The 13,448-nt window shown below is 45.0% G+C and overlaps 1 pseudogene; it reads right to left on the bottom strand.

Annotated features, from left to right (window-relative positions):
* Positions 1-10,832: 10,832 nt before the first annotated feature.
* Positions 10,833-11,484, bottom strand: LOC147580967 (EP300-interacting inhibitor of differentiation 1-like; annotated as a pseudogene).
* Positions 11,485-13,448: the final 1,964 nt, after the last annotated feature.

The following is a 13,448-nucleotide window of genomic DNA, read 5'->3' as shown; positions in this document are numbered from 1 at the left end:
GGTGATTCTCAGGTTTCTACTCAAAACTTCAGCCCTTATCCACAGGCTTATGTTGGCAATTCTTTGTCAGGAACTTAAATGGAAATTGCAATATCTCCTCTCTGTCATTGGTCACCCTCGGTTATAGTGTAAAACAGAGCAGGGAAATGAACTGTGGTTGGAGGGGGGTGGGAAGAAGGGATACAGAAGAGAGGAAGTAAGAGAGTAAAAGACAGGAAGATACCTGAAGACAGGAGCAAGGCCAGAGCCAGGAAAGAACCCAGAACAATGCTGAACATCGTCTCTGAGGAGTGCCAGGTATGTGTGGTATCTCATGGTGCCTATAAAAGCCCACTAACTCCCAGCTACCCCTCCTTTTGGGGTCTCCCAGCCTCTCTCCCAACATAGGCCTTTCTTAGGCATGTGCAGCCATTTCCATGTATGTGTCTGAAGCCGCCTCTGAGAACAACGTCTTTGGAACCAGCAGAGGGAAGCCGGGTGAACACCTTGGCCCTCCTCCATCTGATATCAGAGGGCCACTCTCCATGAGCCCTGTTAATATGGCCATGGGCTTCTGGCTCTGTTCCAAAAAACATCTGACTCCAGAGACAATGACAAAAATAACATTTAAGGGGTGTCTGTTTGGCTCAGTCGGTTAAGCACCTGACTTTGGCTCAGGTCATGGTCTCACAGTTCTCGAGTTCAATCCCCGTCTGTGCTGACGAGCTCAGAGTCCGGAGCCTGCTTCGGATTCTGCGTCTCTCTCTCTCTCTCTGCCCCTTCCCCCTCACACTCTGTCTCTCTCTCTCAAAAATAAACAAGCATTAAATAAATATATAACATTTAAAGACACTGTGAAAGTAAAATTGTCTTCTTCACTACAGAGGGTGACGCCATTATTTTATTTACTATTTATTATTTTGTCTTCACTGGGCTCATATTTGATGCTTTCCTAAAAAATAAGTTGTGATTTGTGTAATAAGAGAAATAAAGATAATACGAAAAAAAAATATTGCCTCCTCTCCCATCCCTCCCTTCACATTTTGAAGCTACATTGTTAAAATCTCTTTAACTTGTCGTAGATACTGTCTTTTGTTGTCAATTCGTGCACTTACGAATATTCAAGTTGCTTTAACTGTTTTTCTTCTGAAGGCTCTTTATTTTAATGAAAATATTGGCCGTGTTATGTCAGTCTCCCTGAGAGGAAAGCCTCCCCCACCCCTGCCCCAGACCTTGTTCTGTGGGAGAAGCCAGGCATTTCCCCTCTCTTGGGTGGCAGTTGCCTGAATCACAGACATAAAGCCTCAGAGTATTTAACTTGGCTTTGGAGAGTCTCCTTGCAAACTCAAACTTAATGAGGACAGGAAAATTATTACAGAGGTGTTCTTGATGGCGTACAAAATGAAGGCACATTTGCGCTGGTCAGTGACAAAAGGGGATACCTCACCCTGTGTCTCTGCCAACCTCAGGCTCCCAGAATTTCCCTGAGGCTTAGTTGCCTCAAAAACCCAATAAACAGTCCAGGTTGTTTATTGGAAAGGGGCTCTGCCTCTCACCCACCATTCACCATTGCCCCAGGTGGCCTGACCACCCTTGCTTTTAGGTTGGGAAAATGGTAAATTCAGGGCCATGTTTATGCAATGCACTGAACTGTTGCCTATAAGAAGAAAGCAGAGAGAGAGAGAATGAGGCTCAAGAAATGGGTTAGCTTGGGCATGAAAACATGAGTGCATTTGTATCATAAGTAAAATGGAAGAGTTACAAGTTTCATTTTCTTTTTAAGATTTTGGACTGTTTCATGATGGTTTAAGTGCATACAACACTATGTTTTAGGCCACAGGTTGGCAATTGTGGCCTGTGGGCCAAATCCGGCCAGCCATCTGTGTTTGCTTTTTTTTTAATTATTATTTTTTTCAATTTTTAATGTTTGTTTATTTCTGAGAGAGAGAGAGAGAGCCTGAGTGGGGCAGGGCAGAGAGAGAGGGAGACACAGAATCCGAAGCAGGCTCCAGGCTCCGAGCTGTCAACACAGAGCCCAACGCGGGGCTCGAACCCATGAACCGCGAGATCATGACCTGAGCTGAAGTCAGACGCTTAACCGACTGAGCCACCCAGGGGCCCCTAGCCATCTGTTTTTATAAATAAAGTTTTATTGGAACACAGCCACTTTCACTTGGTTACATATGGTCTATGGCTGCTTTTGTGCTACGAGACAGAGTTGAGTAGTTGCAACAGAGACCACATGTGATCCGCAAAGCCTAAAATATTTATTATCTGGACCTTTACAGAAAAAGTTTGCTGCCTCCTGTTTTAGGTCAACTTTGACACACGGTCTCATCTTCTTCCCTAATTTAACAGGAGGACATTTATATATCAATGCAAAAGGAGAACACATCTTCCTCCCTCATAACTTGTGAACATGTCATTGCTTGTCCGTACCCACAAGCATTTCCTGGGGGCTTGTAAAGAGCATAGCGTTTGAGTCCTGTCTCCATGGTCACCAGGTATATCACTCTGGGCCTGTTCCCTAACCTCTCAAGTCTCATTTTTCTCATGTGTATATGAAGATACCAACTGTACCTAGTTCCCAAGGATTAAATAAATGAATATACATTTTGTATTCATATAAAGAGTCAAGGACAGTGCCTGGCCATAGATGGCTCCAATGGCTCCATTGGCTGCCAAGTGGTCCCTTTCCGCTGCGTTGCCAATGTCTCCATACCTAACACTCCATAAAACACACATTTATCAGGACAGGGGAGAGAAGGAGAACCTGGAAAAGGGGGCAGAAACTCATTTGTAATTTAGCAAGATTTAAGGGCCTACCCCTTATTTACTTTTCCTAAAACTCTTTCAAAACAATTCATGAACCGGATGTACTAGAACATGGCCTACAGAACGGCTCCTATAAAATTTAAACCGACAGTTGAAGAGAATGACAATACTTAGTTGCTCCGGAATCTGCTCAGTTCACCAGCTCCCCGGAATCTGGTTACTACAACTCACTCTCATGCTTCAGTGGGCTAATTGTCCCTTGGATGGAATCACCCGCCTGGGCTGAGCACCCAGCTCTCTTCAAAGCACTTAATAAATTAGTGGCTCTCCACATGTACTTACCTGTGTGCCACAAAGTCAGACACACAGGGTCTGGCCTGACCTGGGTTTGAAAACAGGAAAGCTAATCAGGTCATTGCTCAAAGCCAGTCCAAAGAGCGCGAGAGTAATTTGCCCAGAGCACCCAGTGCCGTGTTGCCCCTTGACGGGACTGCTGAATCAATTAGCCTAATTAAATGAGGTGGAAAATTACTCCCACAAATAAGTTGCCATGAAAGGCAAGTCTTAATTTGGCCTAAGGGAAAGCAAACAGCTCTCCCCTGTGTCTTGCCAGAGTCTATGAATGGGGAATAATTGGCAATTTATGTGTGTGTGCTTTGAAGGCCACGGTACAAATATGTTTTCGTTGACAAGCAGCTGAGGCTTTCTCTGGTATAAAGAGAGAGTTCTAATTAAGGGACAGTGTAATTGTGTGTGTTGGCTGAAATGCCATGTGTACTGTGGCTGCAAACATCGAGGCCTGGGCCCTGTCCCACTGTGAGGAGCAGGGGCCCAGGTCAAGATGGACCCCTGGCAGGGGCGCTAACATCAGCCCCGTCAGCCTCTGATTTCTTCTGGGGAGGGGAAGTTTCCCCCAAGCTCACTAAACCATGCAGACAAGTTCTGGAGATTCTACTGCAAGCGGCCCAGAAAGACAAAGTAGGAAGTTACAAACTAAAAAGAGTACCTTCCTTCCATGGACTCCACTACAGGCCCTAAGAATGATGTTAGAGAAGGGGCGCGCCTGGGTGGCCTAGTGGGTTAAGTGTCCGACTCTTGATTTCAGCCCAGGTCATGATCCCACGGTTTGTTCAGATCGAGCCCCACATCAGGCTCTGTGCTCCCTCTCGCTCAAAATAAATAAACTTGAAATTGTGTTTAAAAAGAGTGATGTCGGAGAAATAAATTTCTGAGTATGGGAAAGTGGTCAGAATTACTCAATAAGAAAAAAGGGTTGCCTGATGGTCTATGCGAGAGCGAAAGGCAGCCACCTCGCTCTTCCAAAATCCAGCACCCAAACTCTGGGACCGCCCTACCCCCTGCCTGCCCCAGCCCTAGTCCCATCTACATGGAGAACTTTAAGACCCCTGCATGGCTCAGGAGGCTGTAGGGCTTTGGGATCCTCAGAAAGGGCCATCTACAAACAGCCAATCTCTCGCCCACATTGGCCTCCTTGAGCAGCGTAACTCTGATAAGTTTTTTTCACCAGGAAGTCTGTTTTCGATATCTTTCTGGAAGATCTCTTCCCCAACAGGGATGAGGGCTTGAAAAAAGCAGGCTATAGGGAGGGAAAAAAATCCCTGCTGTACCTGGGTAATTTAAAAATTAAAAAATGAAAACAATCACAACATGTGAACTTCTCCCATCACCCTATTCCTAGGTGTCAGGTGGGACCCAGAACAGTGTGCTTCTGATTCCAAGAAGTAGTTCAGATGAACAAGGCTGACGTGGGTTCTCAGTCAACTCAACTCCCTCCCCTGTTTTCCTGGCCCATCCTGTACAATGCGGCCCTTAATTAAGCCCCTATGGTTGGCCAGCTTTTCCTTACGAGCCCAGTTCATCTCCACCGTGGGCTCCTAGAACCCTGGACAGTTGTCCTATGCCTTCCTTCCATCTAGCTGGGGACAAATGCATGATTCACCGGTGACCCTGAATGGGAGAGAGTCGGTAGACCTAAAAGGTCTTTGAGAATAGGGTGTGACGGTGATGGAAGGGTGTAATCTTTTAACTGACTGAGGAAAATGGCTGCATCCCCTGTGGATGCCAAGAAAATTAATGTCGGTTTCTCTGTGCCATGACAGGGCTCAGTTTCTGAGATACTAAGTCTGAGAGGCAGTATAGCTTGGAGTTAAGAGCATGGGCTCAGAGGAAGAGAGAGAAGGAGGGTGGAGGGTAGAAGAAGGGAGAGGGGGAAGGAGAGCTAACACTGATGCCATACCTGCCACGTGTTGGGCTCTTTACAGACATTATCTCATTTAAACCTCCCCAGAACCTACAGAATTCATCTCCAAAGAAGGACATCTAAAAAAATTTTTTTTTAATCTTTATTTTTGAGAGAGAGAGAGAGTGAGAGCGAGCGCGCGAGTGGGGGAGGGGCAGAGAGAGAGGGAAACACAAAATCCGAAACAGGTTCCAGGCTCTGAGCTGTCAGCACAAAGCCCGATGCGGGGCTGGAACTCATGAACCGCTAGATCATGACCTGAGCCGATCCGACCCAGAAGTCGGACACTTGACCGACTGAGCCACACAGATGTCCCTCTGCCCCCACCACAAGGAAGGGCATTTTAAAGAGAGACCTTTTGATAAAGCTCAGAAGTCATATAATTAAATGTTCCATTTTCTCTGTAACCCTCAGCCCGTTTCTGACCCCGCACCCCCTTCTCCAAACATATTCCATCCCAAACTCCCTCTCATCCTTAGGATGAGTCTCACGGATAGGTGGGAGTCACGGGGTGTCTTCCTTATAAAATATTTGATAATTTTTACAGCTAGCATTTTGCTATTTTTCTTTTACGGTCATAAAATTTGGTGTGAATGCCAAAATCTCTACCCTGGCTACCAAATGCCAAGTCAAATTGCCATATTACCCACCATCATTCCCATTTTACAGATGAGGGTCCAGAGATTAAATAACTGCCCCATATTTACAAAGCTAAACAGTGGTGGAACCAGGGTTCCAAAGCTATGCATGTCGGTTGGCTTAGATACTTGGTTTTCCATTCCACGTACTTGAGGTCCTTCCCTGGTCCTGAGATTTAGCGATGCAGCCCCAAGGTCATCCGCTCGTGGGTCTTCATACCCCACGCCTAGGCCAGGACTCCACTCTCCTCTGAGTGTCCAGGGTCATGGATCAGCTTGAACGAGGCCCTTAACACGTTACGTTTTAATTTTCCTGTTCACATTTCAGTAGCATACTGTGCGGAACTAGTCTGAAGAATGTCTGGAGTAAAAAAGTGGTTCCTGGGAAGCAAAAAAAAAAACAGTCTAAAAAGATGCTACAGGAAAAAGCTTCTTTTCTGACAGGCACTATTTGTCTCAAACCCACATGGAGTTTAAGTAGGCCATGTTGCTTTTTCTCACATAACAGCAGGATCAGGTAAGTGGATCCATGGTACCAGTTTCCATTTCCTTTTAGATTAATCAAATAACGTGGACTTGGTCAGTTGTTTAGGGGGCGGGAGAAACTCTTGAGATTGGGCAGCAAGAAGACCTAGAAAGAAGAGGCTCTGGGAGGAGCCTGAACTGGACTTTGAGGGTACAAAGCTGCAAAGTTCTTGCTAGGGCTTGTGGGACTCTGAGATTCCCATGGAAGCCCTTTCTATCTCCACAGCTCATTATTGATGAAGTTTTCATGTGGAACCTGAACACATGAAGCAGTGAACTGTCCATCTAAACTCAAGAAGAGATCACAATGAACCAGAATGGACTATCTCTATTTAACTTTGGCGGGGGGCAGTGGGGCATAGCAAGGATTTTATTTTGTTGTATCAAAGGACAACAAGCTTTCATAGTTTGTCGTGGCGCATTTGGGGAGCATGCAGGAGACTGAACAGAATGATAAGTGTCTCCTTCTCTAGCCCTCAAGTTATTCATGGGCCAGATGATTCTTTTTTTTTTTAATTTTTTTTTTTAACGTTTATTTATTTTTGAGACAGAGAGAGACAGAGCATGAACAGGGGAGGAGCAGAGAGAAAGGGAGACACAGAATCTGAAACAGGCTCCAGGCTATGAGCTGTCAGCACAGAGCCCGACATGGGGCTCGAACTCACCGACTGCGAAATCATGACCTGAGCCGAAGTCGGTTGGCCGCTTAACCGACTGAGCCACCCAGGCACCCCGGGCCAGATGATTCTAGTGTTTTCTCTGCCCCTTTGAGTCTGGCAAACACTGGTAATACCTCATAGTGCCTTTCAAGATTTATTTTCAATTTGAAACATGCACTGTAATTTGAAAATGAATGGGTTTTCTTTAAATAAATAATATTTGCTACTTTTTAAAAGAGGTATATTGGATCCCAGGCTGACACAGTAGCCAGGAGTCGGGAGGCAGGTGGATAGAAATGGATTGGCTGGGAGCCCCGTCTTTGAACTCAGAGCATCTTTGCATCCGCTGTGGCCTGTGACCACCAAGGATCCACAGCGATGTCTGCCAAAGGTCAGGAAGAAGATGAGGTGCTTATCCAGCCTGGTGACAGCAAGACAGAGATGGAGGGAGAAAAGATCCACAAAATACCTATATGTATATATATATATATATATATATATATATATATATATATATGAATATGAATATATATGTATATACATATATATATTTTTTAACTTTTATTCACTTTTTGAGAGACAGACACAGTGTGAGCAGGGCAGGGGAAGAGAGAGAGGGAGACACAGAATCCGAAGCAGGCTCCAGGCTCTGAGCTGCCAGCACAGAGACCTACGTGGGACTCAAACTCACGAACTGTGAGATCATGATCTGAGCCGAAGTCAGACGCTTAACTGACTGAGCCACCCAAGCACCCCCCCCCCAAATATTTTTGAGCCCGAAGACTGTCCATTCTTAAGTAAAGACAGCAAGGACTCCACAGCCATATCTATACCTTCCCCATACTGCAGAGTAAGCCAACCCCCACCCCCAAATTGTGCCCCAAAAGAACGGCGCTGCTCCGGGTAGCACCTTCCCCGGGAGCCTGTCTGCAAAGCTGAGGAAGTGATTGTTCCCTCATTCCAGGGACCCAGTAGGGACCCTCCAAAATGAGGGCCTTTCCCGAAAAGCATCCAGGGGTCCTTTTTTAACCTCTGTGTCTCTGCTAAATCCACAAGGCTCTGTGGGGTTGGGTGGGAGCCAAGGTGGGATTAAGTGGAATTGTAGAAGTTTTCCAAATAAGCAGTTTCCTACCATTAGCAACTTCGCACCTACAGCTAAGGCTCAACTTCTTCCCCTCCCTGTCTTACCCAAGAGGGTATATAATAATTCTGTTGCGTGAGATAGTGTGTACGCACGTCTGTATGTGCACACGCACACATGCAGAGGCACACAGTGGGCCGCGTGTGCATGTGCAAACCTACACACGAGGATTGCATGGCCATAACCTTACCTATGCTGCCCTACAGAGACGGTCAAGCCCCAAAAAACCATGCACTGTGGATACCTCTATAAGCATCTTCAGTGCACATGCACGCGTGTATGTGCGTGTACGTGTGTGCGGAGAAACATACGTATGTATTTTTTCTCTTCTTACAGATTCTCTTCAAAGATTTCATCATGATAGCCACTCTTTTCCATTTCTATCCTAACCAGGTTTTCTGCTCTGTCTGCTTCACACATCACAAAACGAAGGTTAATTTTTTTTTTTTTTTTAAACAGCTTTAGTCACAGGACCTAGAGCTGCTGTTTCCAGCTTTCTTTGCTGGCCTTGACCTCTCTGGGATATGTCCTACCAGAATTCCCCAGAAACACACCAGTAACTAGAATGCATGGCCAGGCATCTCAAGTGTTCCTTCTGGGTTATGTTATAAATTTTGGCTGAGACATCAACACATGTCAACATGTTACTTTCGGTGACATGTTTGTCTTTTCTTTGTTAGCTTTGGTTCAAGGCCGTGAGTCCATTTGGAGAAGTAACATTTCCAAGCCTTCGCAAAACTGGTCTAACATGCTTCATGGACTTTGGGGTTTCGCTCTGCCTGTCTCTTCCTCCCATCACTCTCCCTCCTCCTTTATTTTGGTTATAAATCCAAATGAAAAGGATATTTGGTGATCAAAGTGAATTCAACTGGCAGAGCATGAATGAATACAAACCAGTGAGCTCCCAGTGACCTCTGTCTTTAGTTGGATCTTGATGAGATCCACCCCTGGTGCCCACATTTGCCGCCTCTGGGAGGCTCATAGTCATCTCCCCTCTTTGTCATCTGAGCTCTGCAATTCTCTTTTAACTTCTCAATGACAATGGTGGTTCTATACTCACGTTTTAACCCTGCTTTTTCAAGGCTCTTCTCTCCATCCTCATTATTCAAACTGTCTTTCATCTGTTTGAAGTCGGGCTCTGGGGTACCTACAGCGTTCCTTCCAGAAGCACCAAGAGCTTCAAAGCCATCTCCTCTTGCCCCGAGAGGGGCTCGCTTTGTTTTGTCTTTCAAAGAGCAATTGCCTTTGGCTGTGCTGTCGTTACCTGTCATGGGGAAGAAGATGCTGCCACCATCCTGCTCAAAGACCCGGCTTATGAAGTGGTCTAAAAGTGAAGGTGTGTTACATTCCCCCTAAGGGCAGTAGAAGATGGCCAGCAAGAAGCCAGTTTATAGGAAGCAGAAGAACATGATGTTAGTGCCTCTTTGTTAAAAAAAAAAAAAAAAAAAGCCCCAGGTTTTGAATAAATTACATATATATATTTATATAAATATTTAAAATATATGTATATATAAAATATATATTAAATATATATATTTTACAGAACAAGAAATTTTATTATCTCGAATGCTGGTGCATAACCAATAACAAGCTTATTTAGAGGAGGAGACAGAGGGGAAACTTCAGATACCAGAGAGGATTTCTGGGCAGGTTTAAAACCTTTAAAGATTGTTCAGTCTTTTTGTAGATGTAGGGCTTTCCTTTTACTTAACATTTTCCCTTTAACAGGTCTTATGTCATGAAGTTCAACCGAAGTCTTTCGCCTGTAAAGTTAAACGAAAAACAGAGAGCGAGTAGAACAATTTCTCTACTATAAGAGTGTTAGAAATAGTTTGTTTTTAATATCGACATTTGAAATTTTACTACGGACAGTTAATTTTTGAGTTTTAAGAATGGCAAGACAATAAATTTTCTGGAACTAGGGATCATAGTAGCTTTATAAGTCGTCAAGATATATGTACAAGCAAAATTTCAGATGCTCTTGAAAACACATTTTGAGATATAGCACACCCGATACATATTTCTTTTTGGGTTTGCTTATCCTTTTCGGATACTGAAGAACACCCAATTTCGTTTACACTAAAACATTTAGCCTTTGATAATTGGCTTGGATAGACCACAAAGTGGAATCTTCAGAGTTCTCTCAGTGGGCTTTCAGTCCAAATGACTCAGACATCTCATGTCCTAAACTGGATGTATTCGTTACTTTTTCTCATGTAATTATTATCACTGGGCTTTTGTATTGGCAGTCTGTCTTTTTTTTTTATTTTTTTTTCAACGTTTTTATTTATTTTTTGGGACAGAGAGAGACAGAGCATGAACGGGGGAGGGGCAGAGAGAGAGGGAGACACAGAATCGGAAACAGGCTCCAGGCTCTGAGCCATCAGCCCAGAGCCCGACGCAGGGCTCGAACTCACGGACCGCGAGATCGTGACCTGGCTGAAGTCGGACGCTTAACCGACTGCGCCACCCAGGCACCCCTTGGCAGTCTGTCTTGATGTTAACTTTTTCTTGCAAAACCATCCCCTACAGTGAAATATGGAAGATATTTTCCCCAACGCAAGGAAAAGAATCTGGATCAATAGCCAAGTCAAAGCCACAGGTGTTTCAGGAACATTCTCGAAAACAGATTTCCACAGTCCTAAGATGCCTTTTCTTCTTCTTTAACAATTTTTTCTTTTTCATAACTGTGCAGTCACTGCCCTATTCTATTCTGCAAGGCAACAACAACGACAAAAATCTTTTTTTTTGAAGATCAAATTTTTTATGGGCACGGTACTCTCTGGAATGAACCCAAAAGACCTTAGAATGTGGGATCTCTCCTCCACTTTTCCTCCTCTTTTAACGGCATTTAGTTACTCTCTATCAATAATCTCATCACACCCGAGTTCTTCGGTCAGACGATTGACAACCATACGTGTAAATAGCTCTTCGATAAAAGCCAACTGAACAAACGGAGTCTTCTCATAATGCATTTGAAACCCGCCACCCGGGGCTGCTTCCCTGGCTCTGGATGTTCTCAGAAACATCTTGTTGGCTGCTTCAAGGGCCGCTGATACTCGGTGGCCGGCACCACTCAGCTGCTCCTCTTCCAGGGTAATCGTAGTCGTCCTCCCAGTCATCAAAATCCTCACCCTCGTCCTGGCTCTCGAAGTCCGGGCCCGCGACCAGGCCCCGGCGGCTCCCCAGGACTGGGCCGGTTAGCAAGGCCTCGTTCCCCCTGAGGCTCCACCATTGGCTGGGCCTCTTCCTCCATTGGGCCTTGGTCCTCCAGCTGTGGCTGGGCCTCCTCCTCCACTGGGCCTTGGACCTCCAGCTGTGGCTGGGCCTCCTCCTCCACTGGGCCTTCAGCTGGGCCCCGCTGCGGGAGGCGTTCGGGCATGGCTCCTGGCTCCCGCTGCCCACCTCCATCTGCAGGAGGTCACCCTCGCCAAGCGAGGACTGCGAGGTCCACTGCAGGGCATTGTTCTCTTCATACAGCTGGGGCAGCCCGTTCATTTCTGACATCGTACAAGTGGTTCGACCTCTCCAAAGGAGTTTTTGCCGAACAAATAATACCAATCCACAGCTTGAACAAGCAGCTTAGTCATCAGCCTTGAATCTCCTCAGTTTTGGCTGTCACGGAATCCCGTTCACAAAGGATAAAGATTTACCACCATTAGGATGGCCTAAAGAATGAGCCACCGACTCTGAAGAAATGTAGAGCCGGAGACAGCACGTGGCAATGAAGGGGTAATACAGCTGAAGTCAGGCAGCTGGGATTCTAATCCTAGAAGGGCTTCTGTGTGAACGTGGGTGCGTTATGCAATGGCTTTAGGTTTCAGTCTCCTTATCTGTAAAAGGGGAGGCGGGTGAACTTGAACCTTTAAGAAACTCCTGTGAGTTCCAAATGTGTCTGAGCAAGCAAGCAGTATTAGAGTAAGCACGTATTCTCCCAAGGCAGCTACTTTGAAGGAAAAATATATTTATTCGGATATACAAGTTCTGGTGTTTGTTAAAAAAAAAAAAAAAAAAAAAGATTTTCACTGCTTCATAGTCACACCTCGTATATTCCAGCTTCTGTTAGAAGCCTTTTACGACTCTGTCATTCATAAATTTGTCCAAACTCTTTTTTAATCCATTTACATTTCCTGTCTGTACTGCCTCTCAGGGTAATGAGTTCCATAACTTTATTACGTGCTAGGAGAAGTATTATTTCCTTGTTTGCCCTAAACTTACCTCCAGCTTCCAAACTGCCTGTTCGCCCTAGGATTTCAGAGTTTGAGGAACAAGCCCATCCGCCGTCTTTATGAACCGGAGTGAAAATCATTTTAGACTGCTTCATAAAGCAGCAGTCCACCCCCACACCATTCCCTTAATCATTATGGTTATGTAGACGATAAATGTGGGAGCTAATGGTATAAGGAAGTCCTGGCTCCAAATGACTGAGTCGGGAGAGCCTGGAGGTCTACAGCTTAGGCTTTGGAGTCAGACAAACCCAGACTCGAACCCTCTGCTGCTTTCCATGCCATCTCTCCAAGCCTCACTTCCTCATCCAGAAAAGAGAAAACGGGACCTAACCTCAGAAATTGTTTTAGGCATTGACTAATATAATTTTTGTAAAGTGCCTAAAAGAGGGCCAGGTTTATTGTAAATATCTCCCTAAATCTAGTGGGGGTGGGGGGGTGGGTAGATGATATTTAATGAACACCATGACATTAGATAGACTTCATATGCAAGGTGTTCTAGAATCATTGCTCACATCATGAGCAGGACCCAGATCAGGGATTGGCAAGGACCAATCTAAGCTTCCGTGCATGAGATAATGGAAAGGTGTGCATGGGGAGTGACGTTCTGGATACTAGCGCACGGATAGAGTTTAAGGGGAGATCTTTGGCAACAGATCAATAGGAAATGTGAACTCAGCTTGAACTAAAGTGGTACCGGATCATGAATAATAAATATTTACAAGGTGATACAGGAGATTTTGAACCAAAAGAAGGAAGGGAAAGCCAATGTGCTCTTTCCAGAGCAATGCCTTGAGTCTCAGGGGTTAGAAATTCGATTTTATGCTCATACTAACCAGCTGTGTGACCTTGGGCAAGTCAACACTGCCTCTAAATCTAGCGTTTCTTGCATATGAAATAGAATTAGTCTAGTTTACTGACTTACAAGCCATACTCCTTCAACCTGTGTTAGAGAGGAAAGGAAAGAGGCAGGAATGATGCTATGATAGGAATCCTTATCTCTAATTCAGTCCAAGCACCTATACTTATAAGATCCTAAGATTGGTTCATAAAGGGAAATTGCTTAGAACCAAAATTACCCTTTTAAAAAAAACCCTTAAATCACCCAAATATATACTGCAAAAAGTCCAAAGGAACCAAAACCAGGTGGAGAAAAACAGAGTCACCTCTTCCCCTCTCACAATTACTCTGGGGTATGCCACTACTGAGCCAAGTGGCAGGCTGAGTCTGTCTGTCAGTCAGTCT

Source organism: Puma concolor, chromosome B2, assembly GCF_028749965.1.
Source record: "Puma concolor isolate L17-30 chromosome B2, mPumCon1.1.hap2, whole genome shotgun sequence".
NCBI lineage: Eukaryota > Metazoa > Chordata > Mammalia > Carnivora > Felidae > Puma > Puma concolor.
The sequence above is the reverse complement of the archived record's forward strand: the minus strand, read 5'-3'. Positions and strand labels throughout refer to the sequence as shown.